The sequence below is a fragment of the Crocodylus siamensis genome, chromosome 5 (assembly GCF_052110815.1).
Source record: "Crocodylus siamensis isolate JL-2025a chromosome 5, ASM5211081v1, whole genome shotgun sequence".
In the NCBI taxonomy this organism is placed as follows: Eukaryota; Metazoa; Chordata; order Crocodylia; family Crocodylidae; genus Crocodylus; species Crocodylus siamensis.
Window position 1 is genome coordinate 26,778,110 of NC_143399.1, and position 23,244 is coordinate 26,801,353.

At 42.4% G+C, this 23,244-nt stretch overlaps 1 long non-coding RNA gene across 1 annotated transcript in view; it reads right to left on the reverse strand.

Annotated features, from left to right (window-relative positions):
- LOC149863621 (uncharacterized) overlaps positions 1-23,244 on the reverse strand; it is a 729,305-nt gene that overhangs the window by 256,119 nt on the left and 449,942 nt on the right. Inside the window, exons 6-8 of the long non-coding RNA XR_016442472.1 lie at positions 13,062-13,114; positions 3,483-3,520; positions 2,974-3,094 (exon numbers count right to left, since the gene is read on the reverse strand). This is a non-coding gene — a long non-coding RNA (uncharacterized LOC149863621). The remainder of the gene's footprint in view (positions 1-2,973; positions 3,095-3,482; positions 3,521-13,061; positions 13,115-23,244) is intronic.

The following is a 23,244-nucleotide window of genomic DNA, read 5'->3' on the forward strand; positions in this document are numbered from 1 at the left end:
ATTGTATGCTAGGAGAACAACAGTGGAATTGTGGTGTTAATGACTGGATTTCGACCACATACTGCTGAACCTCCTAAGATTACATCCTGTACTTTCATTAACAAGCTCAAAAAGCTATAGCTTTTATAATAAAAATGTTAAGAAAAACCTATTTCAAACCTGTAACATCTTTCCTGGAAAGCTGTTTTCCTGGTATTTTCTCTACAGATGCTTCTTGCATTATTGAAACTTAAATTGTAATACTTTTGCAAGTAGGGATGAAACATTAGACTTCTAGAGCTATATAAAGTTAAGATTATACATTTCAAAGGTTTAAATAAGTGTTTGCCTGAGAATAGCAATCTCTATGGAAAACACATTTTAGAAAGAAAACACCAGTTGGATTTTCATTCTATTACAATTGAAATGGCACTTCTTTTTGGCTAATGACTGAATAAATCAGAATTTCAGTTGTATATTCACAGCGTTTTTGCCTAGTTATTCTGTAAGATGCAAAAGTGAATGACATCTTTAGAAATAACTCACTTTACAGTAAGAAAGTAGTCTTGAATCTGAGTAATTTATGGTGAAATCACTATAAAGTTTACAAAATAAGTACAAAACAAACAATCTCTATCTTTTTTTTTTTTAATATGAGAGCTGCGCCATAATATTAGTGGCTCTAATACATGCTTCAAATAATTTTCCCTCCTGCTTTACTAACCTGCAATTTCTCCCTGACAGTCTAGTTCACACTGTGCTGCCTTAGGTTTATAGAGGTCTTTAAAAACTAGGTAGCTTCCCAGAGTCCCTTTCTGCAGTAGGGATTGTAATTCTTTCCATGCTTCTTGTAAGCTTAGAGTTGATCCTACCAGTACTGTGGTCACAGACAGGTTTTCATTTCTATTGATAAGAATTTCTCTGTAGTTCTTACCACTAGAAAAATAGTCCAAGAGCTAAAGCATGCATGCATTCCAGCTCCCTCCCTGGAGAGCTAGCCTCCAGCTACGAGGCACAAGAAGGGTGCTCCCTGGGCCACCCCCATCCTTTGAGGAGCCCAGTAATTAACAACCTGACCTATTGGGACTGGGTGGCCCAGAGCCATTATCCTCTTACACCAGTCATCTCGAGGGTTCAGGAGGGTTCCAACTGCAGGAGAAACCTGCCTCCCCCCTTTATCAATCAACTATGGGGGTGGGATTTTCAAAGGGGGCTCTTCACAGTTCCCTGTCCAGGCTGTCAGGGGGCCAGTGTCCCCCCTCACATTCCATGGGAGGTAGGGAGAGAGAGCAGAGGACTACAGGATATTGGGTGTCCACCACACCCAAGAGAAGTGTACAGCCATTCAAATTAGATGTCTTGAGGAGGGCAGTCTTTTTGGTACTTATTGATCTAACTTTCTTACAGAAGAGCCAACTCTTCCACAAGAAATCCCCTGAATGGCTGTACACTCTCCCTTCATTCCAGGACAAAGGCTTTTCTCCCAGTACAAATATAATACCTGCTGTGGCCTCTTCCTCCCACCATAAGCAGTCCCAATAATCAGTTGGAGGGCTGGGCACTACTGAGACACAGGACATTTTGAAAGCCCCTCCTGCTAAGCAATTCGCTTTCCCCTGGTCTCTTATTCCTAGAATTTCATTTTTTCTGACACATATGAAGCATTTTTAGTGTCTGTGATTCAGTATTCCTATTGTCTACAGGTTGCAATTGTCAGACCCAATGAAAACTAAAAATGATTTAAATATAGAGGCTAGCTGAAAGAAAAAGATGGCTGGCTAATCATGCAGAAAGTAAAGAACGCTTCATGCTACATAGTGCTGAGTAATGATGCACAGCCAAGTTTTCAGGAAGATGAATTCACTCCCAAACTCCTGAGGCCCCCTTGCATTCATAAACTCAACTCCTTTGCACCTTGTGGAGTCATTCGCACCTGTGCTAAGTAGGTGTGAATGGCATTCTGATCTCCTACTGTTTACACCCACTTGCAGAGGTGTGAATGTCTGCAAAAGTGGAGAATCAGACTCCAGACTACCACTTCCTGTAACTCAGTGAACCATCTCCTTAGGTTCTCTTTTACTTTAACAGGCTGCTTCAAAGTGAAGAAGCTGTAAATGCTATTAATTATATTACTCTAAAATTGAAAAGCTTGGTGTAATGCACTTCTAATTTTTAAAAATCAAAATCTATAATTAAGAATCATCACAGAGTCCAGTGTCCTAGTTAAAAGGGCCTTGACCTGTAGGTCCAATTTTATTTTATTTTTCACCTTAAGAACATTTGACCTTCATAATTTAGAATTTTTTACGAATAATGCCTACTTTAGCTGTGAGACAAACTGACTACTTTTATTGCTGCCATACAATGGATTACTTTCCTGTAGTTGTAGTCCATTTACATATCCCCAGCTTTCCTTCGGTCCCAGCCTGAGCAAGACCAGAAACCATGCTTAGACTATCCTTATAAGGTATCTTTTTAATCTGGAAGAAGATGGGAAACCCAGCAGCCTGAAGATGTCATGGAAAGTAGATGCTGAAAGATTTTCATAAAATATGAAATAATAAGAGAGTGTAGAGCAGTGGTTTTCAACCTGTGGTCCACAAACCCCTAGGGTCTCACAAGGTATATTTAAGCAGTCTGCAAAACATGACTATGAACAATTAAAAGTACGTGAATACCCATACTTACAATTCAAAGGGGCCCACACTTCCATTCAATATTTTTTAGGGGTCCACATATGAAAAAAGTTTGAAAACCACTGATATAAGGGAATGGCAAGAACAATTGTTCCATTCCTTATGTAGAAGAAAGCAAAGTTTATTTCCACTGAACAATATTGATGAGAATGTCAAAAGGGCAACAAACCCCAGTCAGGCCACAGGCAGTAGATGAACAGAGTAGAGCAGAAGTAATAATTCATAACCAATATCAGAATCAATAATATTGACTTTCTTTAGTTCATGATTTGCACTTGCAGCTCAATATTTTACTTACAGTATTCATTATTCTTGTCTGAAAAGCTTTTGACACATATTCTGCTGAAAGGCTACTGTAAGTCTTCAGTATTTAATATTCAAGCTGTCTGCCTGGTCACTCCTAGTCACATGGTATTTGGCTATATGGGATGAAAAAAAAAGTCTTAATTAGCTTGCTGTTGCAAATATTTATTGAAAGTAAATTACAGCTTTTGTAAAAACCTATAATATTGAAAAAAATCCTCTAAGTTTATTTTCTAAAATATTTCACAGAAAGCAAGGAAGGAGTAAAGGCAAACCCAGGAAAGACAAATTCATTTAAAAATCTGAGTGAGTATTTTCTGGCAATACATTATACTTGCTCTGGTAAAAATGTAAAGAACAGTGGAAGTACAGGTAAGAAACAGACACAATTTAAGAAGAAATTCACTCCAGAATTCCAGTAGAAAAATGGAGGGAGGGCACAGAGGGGGTGACAACCTTTGAAAAATGAACAAGCCTAAGAAAATATTTATCAATTCTACTCACTGTTTGATCTTAAATGGGAGGAGGCAAGACCAGACCCACTGTAAAATAAAGAGATTATAGGAGACTCTTATTGACCTCGAGGGATGGAGTAGAAAGCAGATCAGGAAATGTTCGTACAGATAAGGGAGGTATGCAAAATGACTAGTCTGTTGCTCAAGAGAGTTTTCAATTACTCCTTAAACTGGAAAAACAGTAGGATTATTAAAAAAAACCCAACATACATTTTTCTGGGGGTGGTACAAAACCAATGAGTTTCAAGGACTATTCTGGAGTTAATATTAAGGATTAATGAAGTAAAATTCATGAAGTGGGCAAACAAGTAGAGTTCACTGTTCACAATATTAAAAAAGTTTAAGATGTACATGGGTTGCAAAGTTAGGTTCAGTTTAGAAGTAGCATATTTTGATTTTAAGAGTCAGAGTAATGGACTATCCAGAATAAGCATCTCTCTCAAATTTTGCCACAATGGAAAACTGCAAGTTTACTTTAAGGATAAGTTAAGATAAGAACACCTTATGTTACAAGAACCTGCTTCTTCCTTTACTTTCACCTAATTCGTCGTTCTCTGCTTACATTTTAATGAGAAACTTCATTGTTTTGTCACCCAAAATAACTATACACCCCTTAGGGCCTTCAGTAACTTTTAGGTTATGTTACTGATCACCCTAAGGGTAGAAAGTGAGTGGAAACATGCTGAAATGCTAAGGCCCTGATTCTTTAAGGTTTATGTGCTTAGCTTTATGCATTCTGAATATTTCAGTTGAATTCAGAAGGACTATTTAGTGCATATATCCTCCCAGGATTATAGCCTAAAAGGTGGGATGGAAATCTAAGGCCCAAAGCAATGTGTGTCCAAGTTAGGACTCTTACCAAACATGAGGCACAGAAATCCTTGTCTCAGCTTATGTAAACTAGAAAGTCTACAGTAAAACTAATTCAGTTCAATCCAATCATTGTAAGAAATACACGTCCCAGAGTTAGCAACATAACACAAAATTAGCTCTGCATGCTTGGAGCCCTGTTTCCAAATGCTTCTAAGTTACACAGCACTGAACAGTACCTAAGAGAAAGAGATTTTAAAAACTAAGTTCAAATAGAAGTTTTTTATAAAGGAATTGTGCATTTAATCATATCCCCCTTATCCATGAAAGAGGATGATTCATTCTTGCTTAAAATACCCAAAATAATGTCATAATTAGACAGACCAAGCATGGAACATTTCTACTCAAAAATCTCAGAGATTTTACCATGGAAGATTCCCATAAGTCATCCACTTTCTCTCCTCCTTCCTATTCTTCCATATGGCACTCTAAATAATCCTTCTTTACCTTCAAATATTAGAAGACATTAATTTGTGGCCCTTATTAACTAAATTCTTAGCTTAATATTTATCTTTTTCAACTCTTCCTCATCAAATAATTCTCCGGCTGTCATATTCAGCTGATTTTTTTTTAAGTGAGCAGGATTACGTGTAGGGACTACCTACGTATTTTGGAGTAAAAACCTCTCATCTTTAATAGTCAATAAGAAAAAGTAAGCTCCTCAAGTTTATAACCTGTTCCAGTTTAATAAGAATTATTCTCCTCCATCCACCTGTTTATTGCCACTGAAACAATTCTGGTGAAAAGGCAAACTGATAAAGGGGAAATGACAAGCAAAGAGAGAGACAGTGAACAAAAACAGATTAAAAGAATCATCATCATTATCATTATTATTAACTTGTTCTCTGGAAGCTGCTCTAAGTCTTATCTCTGAGCTCCTTTTTCTAAGCATTCATCCAGGCAGCAACTCCTACAGATGCTGAGAGAACTAGCAGGTCCACTTTGTTTTTCAGATTAACTTGTTTTCTTCTTTTTTCAACCGAACTGCCACAACCATTACAAACTATGGAAAAAATCTTCAGTTCACAAAACATTCCAGAAACTTTAATTGAAGCACAGGCTTCTTAAGTCCAGTATATAAACCTTGCTAGCACAGAAAGAGAGCACGTTGTAACATCTTGAGGCCTGTATCTGTTTTTTGGACCAGCAAGAAAAACAGTACCAGAGAATGGAAAGATAGACAGTCAAGAAACCAAACAAGACTACGAAAGATGGAAGTTCTGTGCAGCTTCCCAGATGTCCCTTCAGTCTTAATATAGATACAACACAACTGCCTCTCTCCAGTCTCTCAGTATCTTTTTCATAGGCTGCCCCCAGCACAAGTTCACTTTGGGCACTGACAGATGCACAGCTCCCTAGTCTAACTGATGGAGCTTCACAGAAAGTGCCATGCCATTATTCTGGATAGTCCATGACTTAGGCTGACCCTCCTGACCCAACAGACATTCACTGTTGGGTTGAGAGGGTGGAAGATTGAGCTCCACTTTCAAGCTGATGAAGCTGAGGAACATGAAAGATGCATGCCCCCACAGGCTGGTGGGGCATGGTGACCACCCTCAGCAGTGGTAGCAGTGGCAGTGGCCAGAGCATAGTGGTGGCAACTACCCACTGGTGGTGTCAGCAGTGAGGAGGGGGGTGGTGAGCGGTGACTGCTTGCAGGCATCACTAACAATGTCGGCAGCAGCCAATCTCAGGGGATGCACATGCACTCACATGCACCCGCTACACATCACCAATGCTGAGGAGCTGCATGTCTTCAACTTCTCTCCCCTAGCCCCTTCCCACCACCACCACCACTCTGCTGCTGTCTGCACAATGGGAGGGGGAAAAAGGAAGGGGAGGGAGCTCAGGCTAGAGTTTTCCCAGCCTGTGCTGGAGGAGGGGGAAGGGAATAGGAGCCCCCCCTTAAGCAGGGGGCTCCAATCCACCTGCCTCCCCACTAGCACAGGCTGGGCAAATGCTAGGCCAAGCTCCCTCCTCTCCCTTCTCCCCCCTCCCATCTTGGAGACAGCATGTAGACAGAAGTTAATGAAGGTCCTCTGCTTTGGAGTGATTTCATGTGAACGCTCATATAATGTGGGTTAGTTTGCCATGTGATTGGGGACCTTTAAAGCACTCTGCAGCCATGCACTTCTGTCAGGACACAGCTGTAGAGCACTTTCAAGGGACTGATCATGCAACAAATGTAATTTCTGTCTGTGCCCTTAATGGCACAGTGGAGTCTGTTCACTGATCTCGACATGCATGGTAGGATGAGAAATCTTGGGATCAGATCCCAGTAACTCCATTACTATCAATCAGTGACTGCAGGGGAGCCCAGTATCATGATCATGGCAGAGGAATCTTTGAGATCATGCAAGTAGAAAGCTGGGTGCCCAGCTTTGTGTTATTTGTCTTTTTGGTATTTGCAAACACTTTCTGTTTGACTGTCTTCTTCAGATCTCATAAAAAGCTGGGTATTCCTAATGCAGTTCATGGTTGAAAGTATTGAATATGCTTTTGTAACTTTTTCATGGTTTGGATCATATAGTACAGTCACAGAAATGCTGAAAACCATATGAACACAAGACTTTAATGATTTTTAATGCATGTGAGAATCAGCTTTTAGAAACTATCTGCCTTAAACATGAGATAATATAATATTTCCATGGGGGGGCAGCTCAGGAGGGGTGGATCCTTTACCCACCCACTGCAGGAGCTACAGCCCTCCCACAGGGCACAGAGCCTCCCCGCCTGGCCCCAGCCATGCCCACCCACAACCTCCCCATGGCCCAGAGCTTACTGGCAGCAGCAGTGGCCACCAGGGCACTTGGGACCTTGTGGCACAGCTCCCCCCTCCCCCACCTCTGCATGACACAGGGTAGCAGAGGGCAGTATGGCTCGGTGCTGGCCACCTGGCACCCGGCGCTGCCTCTGACACATCACGCAGGTGTGGCTTGGCTCAGTGTGGTGCTGCACAAAACCATGTACCTTCAAACAGCTCTGGGCCACTTGGGCTAGTGGCGTGGGGCCCCGAGTGACAGCCATACTGCCAGCCCAAGCAGCCCAGAGCTGCCCAAAAGTGTACAGTGCTGTGTGACACTGCACCAAGCTGGGCTGCACCTGTGCAATATGGCAGAGGCAGCACCAGGCAGCCAGCACTGAGCCACACTGCTCCCTGCTGCCCCACGCCACATGGGCAAGCTGTGCCACAAGGCCCCTAGAGCCCCAATGGTCACTGCTGCTGCCAGGAAGCTGCAGGCCATGTGAAGAAGCTGGGCCCAGCAGTGGGGAGCTGTAGCCCCTGCAAAAAGGCTCTGGTCCCTGAGAAGGGGGGTTGTATCCCCCGTGGAGGGCCCCTGGGCCCTGCAGGAGAGCTGTAGCCCCTTTTGGGGGAGATGTGGGCTCTGTGGGGGGGCAGTCCTTGAGCTGTGCATGGGGGCTGTGCCATGCGGAGAGCAGGGACCCATTCCTCCTGAACAGCCCCCACATATGCCCCCCATACCCACTGTCCCCCCACAAATAACCCACAAACCCCACACCGCCAAGCCACCCCCACAAACCCCTCATCCACGTACCTGGCCCTATGGGTCACGAGTGAGAGGACTGAGCCAGGAGGTAGGCTGTGGGTTAAGAGTGAGGGACAAGGGCAGGGGCAGAGCACTGGCATATCAGTGCTGCTCAGCACTGCACATCCTGGTGAGTGAAGGGGGTAGGGGCAGCTCTGATTTTTCTATGACAAAAAGCCAAAAGTAAATGCCAAACTGCATAGATATTTAAAATTTATTTTATGATGATGATAAAGGCAGTGGTAGGCTTCAAAACTGCTTAAACTTGTAAATGTATCAATAAAACATTGCCCAACTGATCTATCATTTCATTTTAATAGTGGAAGAACACTATTTTGGGTTTTTTAATGAGAGATTTTTGGGTTTTCTTATCAGAGAATTTGCAATTTTTAAACAGGGGACACCAGGATCTCTGCTGGTGAGACAAGTGGCGAGACCTGGGCAGACAGGCTGTCCAGGGCCAGCACTGGCAACCCAGCTGGAGGGCAGATGAGGTGGCTGACATGCTGGCCATTTGGGGCCAAGAGGACACACTTGGACAATTCAGAGCAGGCTACCACAAGGAGCACATTGTCTGAGTGATACTTGCCCAAATGGCAGAGCAGGGGCACCTCATCTGGGTCTGGCATGGGGCCTCAGGTCCAAGGGGGCAGATGCTGTTGCAGGTGGCAGCAGGTCACAGCCAGGCAGCAGCCCCCACTTCCAGACCGCTGCACTGGGTAGAGGGGACAGGGGCAACTCCTGCTCAGGGCTGCTTCAGCAGTCCAGCTTGCACAAGGGGTAGTGTCCCCAGATACCAGTTGGCTGGGCCTCAGAAGATCCTGAGGGCAACTAGCCCTTAGCTGCTTGCCAGGGCAGGTTTTTATACTGTTGGAGTCAGCAAAGGTGCTGGCCACAGGCTCTAGCTGTCCCTGGCTGCAGATCCAAGAGGAGCTGGGCAGGGTTATTTTGCTCCAAGTGGCACAACTTGCCCCACACCAAAATGCATGTCTGGGCACATGCACTGAGGCAAAAATCCATGGCTCAAATTTGTGCCCCTCCTATTTGAGCTGCTGCAAGTGCACATGCCTGCATGTGTAGATGTGCCAAGAAAGGGCAAGACCAGTGTGGGAGAGGAAGGGCCTACTATAAAATACTATCTAACACTACATGGACATAAAAAGGCAGAACATCAGAATAGAGCCCAAATAAAACAAAAAAAACACAAATCAAAAAACCCTACATAAACAACCAGGTACCCAGGTTGTGGCCCTACTGGTCTAGTGGCAAAAGCAATCAGGACTCATTTTAGAGGTAATATCTTTTATTAGACCAACTAGAATTATGCAAAAAAATGTCTTTGACTGAAAGCTTTCAGACAAAAACACCCTTCATTAGGCATAGGAAAAAAGATTATAAAAGTTCTCCTGGGCAGAAATGAAATATGAACTTTCATTTCTACCCAAGAGAACTTTTACAATCTTTTCTCCTATGCCTGATGAAGGGTGTTTGTGCCCAAAAGCTTGCAATTATTTTCTTTTTCTTTTTGCAAAAATCTAATTGGTCTAATAAAAGATTTCACCTCTACCACAAGTCTCGATTGCTTAGAGAATATAACAAGCATTTAAAAGGTACAAAAACCAAACTGGAGGACTAGGTATGTATAAAGCAGGGGTGGGAAAAATATGGCCTGCCAATGGATTCGATCCAGCCCATGGGTGGACAGCTCACTAGATCTGGCCCATGAGTAGCCAGTGACTTTGGCCACTGCATGGTGCTGGCTGGGCAGGTGGCTTTGGCCCAGCAGCATCAGGCATCAGTTGTGGACCCAGGTGGGGCTTTCCCCACAGCAGACAAGACAATAGCATCAGCTGTGGATGCAGTGGGCAGGTTCAGGAGCCTGGATGCAGAACCTGCTGGCAGCGTCCACAGCTGACCCACCGCTCTTCTGGCATGGTGGAAGCTCCTTCCGGGAGCCTGCCAGTGGCGTCAGCTGTGGACACAGGCAGGAGTTGCTGCTGCACCAGGCGGGCTGCAACAGGCATCTCTCTCTGTCTCTTCTCATTTCTCCGCCTCTCTCCTTCTCCCTACCCATTCCTCCAGAACCTGCCTGAACCTGTCATGGCCGCCCACCTGGCATGGAAGCAGCTCCTGCCTGGGTCCACAGGTTAACATCAGGGCTTTGGCCAGGTTCTGAAGAGAGGGAAGGAAGGGAGAGAGACAGAGACAGACAGAGACAGAGAGAGAAAAGAGGAAGTGAGAGGAAGAGAAAAAGAAAAGGAGAGAAGAGACAGAGGAAAAGAGAGAGAGAGATCAAAGAGAGAGAGACAGGAGAGATGGAGATGGATTTGGCCCTCAGCAGGTCCCCAGAACTCATTAATTGGCCCTCTAGTTGAAATAATTGTCCACTCATGTTCTAAAGAAAAAGAAACTGAAAAAAGAGAAAAACTGAGTTTATGCCATTCAGCACCAATCCTGGGAGCTGATTTAGAGGTACCACAATGGCAGCTTCTGAAAAGCCTGTGCCATGGAAGCAGTACCACCTACACCGTGGCAACAGCAGCCCGTGTACCTGGATCCTGCACCGTGATAGCAGCAGCAGTGGCAGTAGTCAGTGTGCTGCAAGGTAAGATTCTCAAGCACTCAGTACCACCACCACCTTTTCAAGTGCTCAGCAGTCCCACTCCTCCTCCCTGCCCCAGGTTACCAAATTCCTAACTATACTTCTGTTGCAATCAAAAATTATCAAGCAACAATCAGTTTCTCTTTTCTAAGACTGATTTTATATGCATGGGAATGGGAGGGTTGCTGGTGGAAATCCTTTTTAAAAGTTGGAAGCATAAACAAAAATAAGATATTTCTTGTAAATATATCTTTAACAGGAAATGGGTGAAGGTTTTTTTCAGTCACAGTCACATTTCTGAAGGAAGATGGTCAGGATTTTTTTTAGAAAGCATGAGATGCCAGTATTATTAAAATGGTTGTAAGTTCCTGAAAAACCAAGCCAGACAAAGATCTAAATGTGCTAAAGGAAGTGGGGAAAGAAACTAAAGAATTAGCAGGCATATTCACAAGTTCATTTAGTTTAGAAGAGACCCCTGGGGACTGAAAAGTGGCTAACATAACAAAGTTATTTTAAAAGTGCCTAGAGACATAACAGGAAACCACAGACCAGTTAGCTTGATATAAAATGTGAAGAAAGTCCTAGAATATCAAATGGGGAAGCACTTGAAGAAGCACAGCTTGATTAAGGATTGACAGTATGAGTGTGGAGAAAGAAGGGGGAATGGGATTCATGGCTCACTAAATTGCAGGAATTCTTTTTTGATGATTTCTGTGAGGTTGGACTAAGTAAATATAGTAGACACCAGCACTATGTGCTTTTGTATCTAGAAAACAAAACGTACATCCTTTTTCAGTGAAAGGTTAGCCCGTCTCCCTGGTGTCACATCAACACAGTGTGTGTGTAAAAAAAACTCAGCAGTGTTTGGCGCTAGCTAAACGTTTCTCAGTGAATTTTTTCCACTAAAACTGGCCCTTTTTGCAATAAAAAAAAAATGAAATAAAATAAAGGCATAGTAAAACAAATGTGTTAATTCGGAAGAATTTGGTGACATTCTTCAACCTTGTATTAAAACCACTTCTGAAAATGTTTTAGAAATTTTTGTTTACTAAAAAATCTTCAGTAAACTAAGCATTTTGATAGCCATATCAATAATAATTTTTTAAAATAATAATTCATAATTGTATATTAAATTCTGAAGAAAACATAAGGATTGGGTCAAATTTAAAACCATTGAAACAATTTTTGGATTTGGGGTTTTTTTTCCTATGGAACTAGAGGTAGTCTTTGGTATACCACACTCCAGGGCACAGGTGTCAAACATGCCCACAAAGCTATGCCATGTGGCTGTGGAGCAGGGCAAGTGGAGACAGGGCCTGCCACCAAAATCTGGTGAGTGGAGCTTTACTGGGATGAGTCTTGGCAGCAGAAAGTGGGTGATGACTGTGTTAACCTTTGAAGCCACTTTTGCCATTCATCCTGTTTCTGCTGCCATATTTGAACCTGGATCTGGCCTGCAAGGAACTCCAAAGTCCAGATCCAGCCATGGGGACAGGGTAAGTTTGCCACCTTTGCCATAGGCAGGATTCTCCCTTTTTGGACTTGAAGCACCCCTCATTAGACTCAAGGCACCCTCACTGGACTCGATACCCTCCTCTAGAACTTGAGAAAATTGAGTGACACCCTATTTCAAAAACTAATTTATATATTATAGTGTTTAGCTCCTTGCAGAGGAGGTGGGGAGTCAGCCAGGCAGTGACAGGTCTGAGTCTGCACTTACTTGCTCAGCTTACATGCTTATCTCCTCACACCCCATAACACCCTTCAGAGTACTGGTAGCACCCTAGTGTGCTTTAGCACCCAGGTTGAAAATCTCCTCTGTAAAGGATATATTGACTAGAAGGGGGTAGCTTATACACTAAGTTAATGGTATTCAAACTTCCTAAAGTTATGGAACCCTTTCATATCACTTCTTCTGCTGTGGAACTGAACCTCTACCCAGACTCCATGGGCTACATGAGCTGATGCAGAACCAGAAGACCTGGCCCGGCAATGGTGGTGCACTACCTCTGGCCCACTCTGCCATTACCCTGAAATCCCTCTGCAAAATCCTTGGTGACCTATCATGGAACCCCGGGGTTCCACGAAACACAGTTCAAAAATCACTGCACTCAGTGGCAAAAAAGGACAGGAGACTATTAATGACCACAGCGATATCTCCTACTAGGTCAACCATTCCAATAAACTGTATGCCTATATACAGTTGCTACTATATTTATAGCCACTAACTCTAAATTTAATTCTTTAGTACACAGATAAAAATCCTGCTCAGGCTGGTGGAGGTTGCCCTCCTGTAATTAACTGAGTAGAATTTAGCTCTTCATTGCATAATGCTTTATTAAAGAGAGCACAAGTGTCTAAACACTGATAAATGCACTTGGCAAATGATAGCTTTATGTTGAAACAGTAAGGTACAACCCAGAAATGAAATGTTGGCATGAAGGGCACAAGAGAGCTTCTGGTAGATGTAGTAGCCCAAAAGAAGGTATGCAGGTAAAAGGTGGAGAATGATCCCAAGATCAATTCCCCAGTGAAAAAGCACAACTACCTTTCTGTTCAGGTGAATGGAAAAGTATCCCAACTGATTTTTCACTGTCATGCCTGTATAAAGATTAAGAAGCAATATGTCAGGGTCTCAGGCAGTCTCATTATTGCAATTTGCAAATAAAAACAATAAAACTCTTTAAATAACCAATAAATGAAGCAAAACCGGGTATTATCACCATAGACTGCAAGCAATTTTTTTTACAGCAGTATAGGCCACATAACACAGACATGATAGCTGTATATTCCTCACTGGCAACCAACTGGCCATCCCCTGTGCCAGAAGGACAATTTTTGTGTCACTAGTATCAAGAGTGGAGGCAGGAAAGAGGTTTAGATACCATGTATATCTAGCTTTTATGCAGCGGCTGGTATTTGTGTCTTTCTTCATTCTTTCATCAGACTGAAAAAACTCTCTGGTTTCCATTCGGAGAGCAAATGTCATCACCTTCTCTATACAAATCAACAGTGATTCTGCATGTACAATATTGAGTGCCACGCAGTGCTTTGTAGCACTCTTTTTGCAGCCAGCTATTGTCAGCTTCATCCTTCACATTTGCTCTAAAAAGTGTCAACATATTTTTTTCAACACTTTCTATCATAACTGATCTCAAAGTTGGCGACAAAAAAATTCCCATAAAGCTGTATTATTGTTAGTTAAAACAAAAAAACAGTTTTGTCCGGGAAATGCATTATCATGAAATCATTTAAGCAATGATCTTTGTGCTGAACTAGTCAAATCTATCTTATTTGTTCTCTATTAAGGAGGAGGAAATGTATTTGTTTGCAGTAATATCAGATGTATCCCTGGGCCCATTACAAACTACCAAGCCCCTGATCAGGTTAAAAAACATTCCTTAGGCATGCTGCAGTCACCTGGCTCAGCAACAACAGGTAAGTCACTGATAGCAAATCATAGAATCAAATCATAGAAAATTAGGGTTAGAAGGGACCTCAGGAGGTTATCTAGTCCAACCTCCTGCTCAAAGCAGGACCATCCCCAACTAGATCATCCCATCCAGGGCTTTGTTGAGCCAGGCCTTAAAACAGGGGTAGGCAGTTATTTTCGCTAGAGGGAAGCTTACTGAGTTTTGGTGAGCTGCTGAGGGCCAGAGGCGTCGCTTCCAAGAGAAGTGGTGCAGGCTCCTACCCTGGGGGTGTTTAAGAGGAGGCTAGATGAACACCTTGCTGGGGTCATTTGACCCCAATACTCTTTCCTGCCATGGCAGGGGGTCAGACTAGATGATCTACTCAGGTCCTTTCCGACCCTAGAAACTATGAAACAATTGCCTATAATAGAATGATTATAATAGAATAATAAATCTTCCCTGCCTTAAACACACATGCTATTGTTTTTATCTGATGAAAAAATAAAGATAGAAACCATGGCAAACCTTTTGGGACATGGATAAATATCCAGTGCTGTAACTGCAAATGGCAATTATGTTTTTTCTGCTATATCTGTCCAACTTGTAAGTGGCTGGGGACCACATGCTTGTGGGCCTCAGCAGAGTATGCCAAAGTCCCCCTGGTCACATACTACATGGATGCCCCACTGCTATAGCATGCATCCACATGGGTGTCTCTCTTCTCCTCCATAAACACCCCACTCCATCACTGCACAATGCATCTGCATGGGCTCCCCACTGCCTACACAGGCATTCCCCTCACCACCACTGATGCACCATGTACCTACCCCCCACCACTGCCTACACTGCATGTCTGCATGGCCTCAATCTCACTCTCAGCTCCTTGAGCTATATTGCTCCATCCCCTGGAGTGGGGACAAGAAGCAAAAGTGGCAGGCAGGAGGGGGAGCCCAGAGTCTCTGCTGTTGCAGCCACTGATGGGGAAGCAGTGGCAGGGCAGGGGCCGAAGGCCTGCATCTGGCCTGCAGGCTGCCACTTAATGCAATGTTGAGAAACTCCTGCTAAAAGTATAGACTTTCTCCCTTTGCTTTATTTTAATTTGTGCACAAATTCACCACACAGACAAAAATCCACATATTTCTGACAGGGTGGATTTAGGCTGGGCAAGGCTGAAAATATCAACCTTTTCACAGGTGCCAAGGAGCTTTAAAGAAACTTTTAATCAAGGTCCCTATCACTGCCTGCCCAGCATCACCCATGCTCCCTCCCACTCCAAATGCTGCTTGTATCTTTGGCCCATGTCAACTGATAAAAAGCCATCTTCCTTTGAAAATCTCCAGCTTGAGCAATTCTGTAAACAGCCACTCAGCTCCCCCAGATGTAGCAAATGGCGCCAACCTTTTTGCAAGCCCCACTGAAGGAAAACAAAAGCTGAAGTTCTGAGGCCAAGTTGGATTTTTTGCAGCTATGATGTTGCAAATAATGGATATCAAACAGTTTTCAAAAAGCGTAAGGATGCTGCTTTTTTCAGTGTGCCATGTCTCACAGACACCTTGTCTGATTCACTCCTCTCACCACACACAATTAAAAATAAATAAATTCTCCTCTGGCAGAGGAGTGCATATGAGAAATGTCTTGGCTGAGTAGTAAAGTCTGAGTTAGAGTCTGGAATCAAAATCAGATTTATAGAACAAAGCTGGTCGCTAACTTAAACACAGAGACAACTGTCTCTATATATTGTGATGAATCAGGAGAGCAGTCACAGGTCAGCAGAGGGCAGTGTAATGAAATGTAGCTGCTGCTGCTCTCTATCAGGCACTGGCCAGGGTCTATGACAGTGGGAGAGAGCGCTGGGGGAGCCGGCCTTCTTGATAATGTCGTGTCAGCATAGGAGAGTGTGGAGGACCTATCGTACTTATGAACCCTGACCAGGGAACCTGCAGGATACCTGATTAGCGATTATGGAGGAACACACTGAGAAGGGACACTCATGCCTTCAGGCTGTTCCTGAAGGGCTACTTTTTTAGACTGTTATTAATTGTGCCTGCTAAGAGTAGTGAAGCTGATGCATCTGTGGGAATTGGCCACACCTTAAAGGAATAGGAGATGGATTGTACAAATCTGAAATAATCCTCCACTGCAGCAGTGTAACTTTGAGCCATATAAGTACTTTAAACTACTTTAAAGTGTTGACATGCAGATAATCCAAGGGTTAAGAGCTCCAGGAGCCACCCAAAATTACCATATAACAAGGCCCTAACTGTATCAGAACAGAGGCTGGGATAGCCCAACCCCAGTGAGGAAAATGATACATGAACACACATACATATAGTTGCTAAACATATTGCACTGGGAATCTTTTTAAAAATTCCATTCACTTGATGATGCTAATTTGTTTTCTTTCCCAAACATTGGTTATGTTGCTGTCATCTCTAGTGCCAGCGGCATTTGTGTACAACCCATGTATTGCTGCATTCATTTGAAAACTGAATCTTTTCTTCGATATTGCAGAAGGACCCTTTACAATTGGGGGGGGAGCTTTTTTTTCAAAAGGTTTGGTTGTTTGTTTCCAGTTTGTAACTGAATGAAGCTTTGTCATTTGTCAGTGTCTCCCTTTTCCACAATATTTGTCTTATTCACAGTGGTGGTGCAGAATGACGAACAAAAACTCCATGTTTTAAGATAAGGGTATTTTCTCAAGGAGGGCTGTTTTTTTATAAATCATAATTGTTCCCATACTTATGTAGCCTCATGAGAGGCTGCTTTGATGTAGAAAAGGCTTCTAGTCTGGGTGGAATACAGAAAAGTACATGTGAAGGAAAAAGACCCTCTGTGAGGGAGCAATATAGGCTAGTACACTATAAAAAAGGAGGGTGTTTTGGTATCTGTTCATGCTCAACGCTGCTGGCTGAACAGAAAGTTCAGTTGTTAGAAGGCCCATAATGAAACTGGTTTGTGCAGTTTGCTTTTGACAGGCGCTGAGCACACACAACACCCACTTTTAAGTATGACTTTAACAATAATACTGCCTGGCCACCAACGCTTGTGCCAACTTCAGGGGGTTCTGTTTGTAAAAACGATTTTTATTTTGGTTAGTGCATTGTTGTCCCTTTCCCTGACATTTATTTGAATTTCAGGTTTGAATAGACTTCAAAACTGTCTGTGAAACCTGGCTGAAACATGGGAGCTTGGCTTAGATTCAGCTGGAAACCATGCAAAAGCAATTTCACTTGACTTCTACTGGGCTGCCATATGACTTACAGAGCCCAGAGATGGTATACAAGTGAGTTCCCACTGTCTATATTTAACTCTCTCAGAAGAACCAACATTTCCATACCTCAACATTTTATTACACCCATCAGTTTTTTTCTCACATTCCTAGAAGATCCAAATGCCCCCAACTGCTTCTCCTGAGTGGAAGAGAGGGGATAAAACCACACATTTACCAGACATATTATGGGACAAGTCAGTCACTGTGATAGCAGTAGGAGTCCTGGGCCTTCTCTTTTTTGAAAAAATAAAAGTTTAATTTCCAGAATAGCAATAGCAATAGATAGACATGGTTTCCAGCGTAACCCATAAAGTAGCCCACATTCACAGAAACATCAGACCAAGCTCACCAAAAAGCTCAAGATTTTTTTTCAAAGGCTTGAGATTTCGGTTCAAAATGAAGCTAAAACTGAAACCTCTGCATTGCTCTTTTAATTATAATTTAGCACCAGCTCTTATTTACTTAACTCTGAAGACCCTGTTTAAAGGCCCAGTATGCTAAGAGCACGTGTACTACCCATGTTTAATTCGATTGCCCTGAAATTTGCCATGTCTTACGACAGTTCAGGATAGCGTTAAACCTTAAAATGTTTTCTTTGTTTTTCCTTCTTTTTCTGAATCCTTAATAAACAGTTAATAAAGGAGGCCTAAAGACAATAGTTTTGCATGGGACTAAACAGAAACCCCAAACCTTTATACAGTTGTACAGTAAGAGTCATGTTAACATCTTTGACCCTCTGGACTCAATAGCCCATTAAAATTAGTTCAGCAGTAACCTTCAGAGAAAATGAAGGTTACTACAGGAAGTGGTCATTTTACAGGGGAACCTCCTTCAGGAATGATTCAGGAAAATCTATGTTGGCTTAAGGCAGGGATGTGCAAAATACAGCCCGCAGACCAGATCCAGCCTGCCAAGTGATTGGATCCAGCCCACAGGAGGTGCCTGCCAATTGATTGGATCTGGCCCACAGCTATCCTTGCGGCACTCCACATGGGGCTGAGCCAGGGCAGCCCATGCCACACTCCCATAAATTAAAGATTAACATGCGACAGTTTGAGATAAAATAAAGCTCACTGGAGGGGAGGGAACAGAAGTCCTCCCATGGCACATTTTTGTTAAAGCACAAAGCAATTGCTATGCCTGGCGCATTCCAAGATTGAAAATGTATGCGCTGTCTTAAAACCAAAGTGATCCCTGGGTGGAATTTCTCAAAATATCCAGAGGAAGGATACAAATTCTAACAGAAGTAAGGAAATCATCCCAAAGCATAGTAATTTATATTGTACATACTATATACATTATCATTCATTGCATTTTTGATGGCAACATTCAGCTTTCTCTTAAGTCCAATTTCTATAATTTTCTCCATCAGTGAGTTTTCCCCTATTCTTTTCTTTTCTCTTTATTCATTCCACTTTTTTGCTCTTTTGCCTACTATAATGTAGACAATCTTTACCTTTTCCCCTTCCTATCCCCATCCTTTTCTGCTATTTTAATTTTTTTCTCTCTCCATCTTTACATTCTCTTTCAACATCCTCCCTCTCTTCCTTCATTCATTTGCCCATCAGCTTTCCTGTCAATGACTTATATTTTGAGGCTGGAGATCTCTCTCTTCTCCACAGGCCACTCTTCCAAACCCTATGACCAAGTTTTTCTAATCATATGTTCCCCTTCTGGAGACAGACACAGCCCAATTTCCACAATCCAGTCATAGGTTGCGTCAATCTTCCCACTTTTCTATACAATGGGTACATCTACATGTCACCATGTACAGCGCAGTATGGGTGATTATTGTGTCATGTGCATGGCACCTGGTTAGATTTTGCTGCTACTTTGCTGTAGTGGAGCACTATACCTGGGGAGCACACTGCTACAGCAATGTAGGTTGCAATTACATGTAGATGCACGTGATCGCTATGTCACCATCGCATACCATATGGTGACATAGTGCATCACTATGTCGTCCTAGGGCAATATGCAGACATGGCCAATAAGGCAAGACTGACCTCCATCTGTTATTTCTTCCTCTTTTTCATGTAGTATTGCCAACTCCCATCAATGTAGCACTAGTCTTATGATATTTGGTGTTTTCCTTAAAGGCTCTCCTTCTGGAATTACATGTTTGTGGGGCAGTATGAGCTGTCATTTATTAAACAGACAAAGAAGTATGTTTCTAACCCTCATACTATCCAACTTCTTCTCACTGACACATGTGACTGTGGCTTTCCCAGTCCCAGGAAGCTGAAAGAAGCCCTCACAGTCCAGACTTCCCTACAGTCCTTCCATGGTTTCACAGGGGGCCTTGTCCCCAAGCTCTTCCTCTGCACCTCTGACTCCACAATAAAACAAAGTGGCAGTAGGAAAGAAGAGAATCAGGGGAATCCCGGAGGTTCATGAGTTTGTCTAGCTTTTCTAATCATACAGGAGGCTGAGCCCATGAACCCAGCACCATCTCAGACCATCTCGGGAGAGTCCACTATAAAAATGGCACATATACAGTAGCATAGGCTAAGCCTATACATTTCCTTTTCCACATCCAGCCTTAAACTGCTGTATATGGTTGCTGTGTACTTGTGTACATTCCAGAATCAGTTCAGCCATCTGTGAAGTACAACATAGCAGCTGTTTCACTGTGCCTTAGCAACACTTCACAGCAGTCTAAAATATATACATACATATCCATTTATAAAGTGCTTTGTGATTTTCTGGAATGTAAGAGAGAAAGAGTGTGTGTGTGTGCATGTGCGCGTGCATGCGCATGTGTGCGCGCACGTGCATGCATGGACGCACACACACATGTGCATACGTGTTTATATATAAAATATAGGTGTATGCACACACAAATATGTACACTCGTTTACATGAAAAAATCCTGTATTCTTAATTGCTCTTGTTGTAAAGATTAAATTCACTGTATGATAGATATTTAATAAAATTTAAAGTACACTTTACCCCTTCAAAGAAAGAACTGTATCATGCTGAGCATTTTTCTGCTTTTGCTTTTATATTTAATACAACAGTTTTACTTGCTCCACAGAATATATTTTCAATAGACCTAATTTCATCTCTAGTAAATGGTACTCAAATTCAAAAGGGACATCAACTGTCTCTTAGTTTGCCGACATTCACCCCCAACTGTAGCACATACAAGTTATATCACCATTTTCACATGGAGCTAGGAAGGAAGGAAAAGTTAACATTTTACAGGGCCTAGTTCTGTCTATGCCTACAAGGGAAAAGTAGGTTTTGTTTTGAACTGAAAATTACTGTGAAAGGGAGATGAAGACTCAAGAATATAATCCCAAACAAGAAACATAGGCAAAGAATAAAAGTAGTAATAATCACCTTTCATTTATAACACCTTTCACTTTGAGGGATCCCAAAGGTCCTTCACAGTTATACATAGTAGAGTCACCTCACCAGCTTCTGAACAAGAGTGGTCCTTTAGGAAGGAGTGCAACTCTTTCCTTGGAAAAAAACACATTTGTCAACTTGTGATGTAACCATCCTCATGCCTCCTTCTGTCATCTGTTGAACACCCCCTGTGAGCTGTGTTGCTTAACTACTATCCTTTCCTTGTTTAAAAATCAACTCTTTCCACAATGCTTGTGGAATAAGCTACCTAAGACATAAGGGTCTAAAACTACCCCAGACTGACAAGGGCCTAGAACCTGAACCTTTCTCTTCCTATGCTGTAACCATTAGTCCATTATTTAAAAGTATGCAATACCACCAGTGCCAGCAAAACACTTTCATCTCCAGAGAAGGGTGAGGTGGTCAGGATCCCAAGTGAATAGAGGTGCCTACTGTGCAGCCTGGGTCAAGTACAGAAGCTCCAGATCAGGACACGAGTTTAGACACTTAGCATTTTTTATCAGCTATTTGTAGGCACCTCCAGGTTCCAGAAATTGCCTCATGGAGATTACTATCTCACCTTATTATCTGTATGAATTGGCTAGTTGCCTCATCCTGAATCACTCTTCATCTCCCTATTAACTGTAAAGAGTTCCTCATTGCCAACCTAGTCTATTTGCCCAGGCACTTAAATGTTAGCTATTACATATCAAATGGTAGCATCTACAGACCGATCTGGGTCTGGCCCCAAATTTTCTCCCCAAACAAGAGACCTCACACTTCTAATTAGATTCTAGGGTAGAACCACCCAATCATAATTACTCCCTATAATTGCGCCATATCTGTAATCTGGCCTCCATCCTCCAAGGAGGACAGCACAGGCAAATTCCTAAATCTGTGAAAAACCCCATTGACTTCATCAGGATTTCACAAGTGTTGCCTGCAGGAGTGGGCCCTGAGTTGTAAGATCTTCCTGATATCCTACCTGAGTGCTGTGACACTCACCTGCTTGCATAAGTAAAAGAATAATAAACAACAGCATGATAGCAAACAGTATGGGTATAGCAGCAAAGCTGAACTACATTCACACACAGTATCAGAACAATTAGGAATAAAAAAAACTAACAATTAAAGTATTTTCATGGGTAATTTGTGAATAGCAATAAAGACGGTTACATCTATTTCAGTTTATTTTATTGAATGAATTTTTCTGTACAAGCACCCAAAGAATACTTGCTGACCTTCCCACAGGGCTATTACCATTTATTTATAGTTGAGAAGAGTTTCAGAAATGCAGTCAAGGAGCAGGGCTCTTTTATGCTAGATGCTACAGTCAATAATAACAACAACAACAAAATACAGCCTTTACTGGGAGCATACACTAGACAATGTTTTCAAAAGCAGAATGTGTTAGTCAATATTTTTCTTTCTTTTGTCAGAGATGCCATGAAACAGCACCTCCTGGATTTTCCTAAAGCTACCAGACCCTTTCTAAAATTTTTCATCATATATTGTGCTTGCTTCAAAACTGAAAACTCATCATGTGCTGTATTTCACCTGTGCATCCAGGGACACAATACTCTTCAAGCATTCATAGCACTAGGTTAAGTATGCTAACCGTGCAGCCAAAGCCCACCGTGGCTCTATACCAGTCACTGGGCAGCAGTATATCTCATCACCAATCCTAAATAGAAGGCAATGAAAAGGAAATGATATGAAGCAGGTGTGGTGTACGTGATGTCTCATCTCCTGGCCTGTCACCCTCTCTACAAAAAGTGTTGAGTGAGGACTTTAAACATACCACATAAAATGGAAGAGTCCATTAGCATGCCCTTGCCAAAACAGAACAAGCCCTTGAAAACTGAAATTCAGCAATATAAATTCAGCCTTGCAAACAGGAAGCAAGTTAATGGTAGCCTCTTTGTGAAATACCACTGTGACAATTGCAAGACAGATAGACAGACAGGTCTTTGTGACAAGCCTATCTTTCCCATGAGTGTGTACCAATTTGAGAGCTTGAATGGATTTCACGGGGTAGAGAGTGATGCAGAGTGTAAAATCAATAGAATCATTAACCAAAATAACCACAAGATTGGAATGAGAATGAAGGAATCAATAACCTCCCAGATCACTTTTTAGGTCCATAATCAGATGACAAATGGACACATCCGGGATTAACAATTCAGAGAAATGGACAAAATCATTCTGCCCAGAATTTCTTTAATAGCCTTCCTGCCCACAACACTACGAATCTATTCTTAGGCTTTAATTTTAGGAATAGGGGGCAAAAGAGAATGAAAGCTCTTTCAAAATTCTTCAAGCAGGTACTGGGCTGTAAATCTATTTGGGGTCCTGGGTAACTTGGAGCAAAACCCAGTGTTCCCAGTGGAATGGGGTTCACTGTTTTTTAAAGCAACAGATTGGCTGGCAATGAAAATGTCCCAATTCCCCTTTGCTTCCAGCAGAGGCTTTTCACTGCTTTCCTCATGATCGCACATAAATTACTGCTTACTCCAAAGTCAAGCTGTCCAAAAACCTTGCTACCAGTTTGTGCATTTCCTTTTCTTTCACCTGCTGTGCTTTTCTCTGGACCAAGATTCACCTTCTAATGTGCTGACTACACCACTTTTCCTCCCACAGATTTTTGGCTACAATCGCTATGTTTCTTGGAACAGCTTTCTTCTTCACTCTGG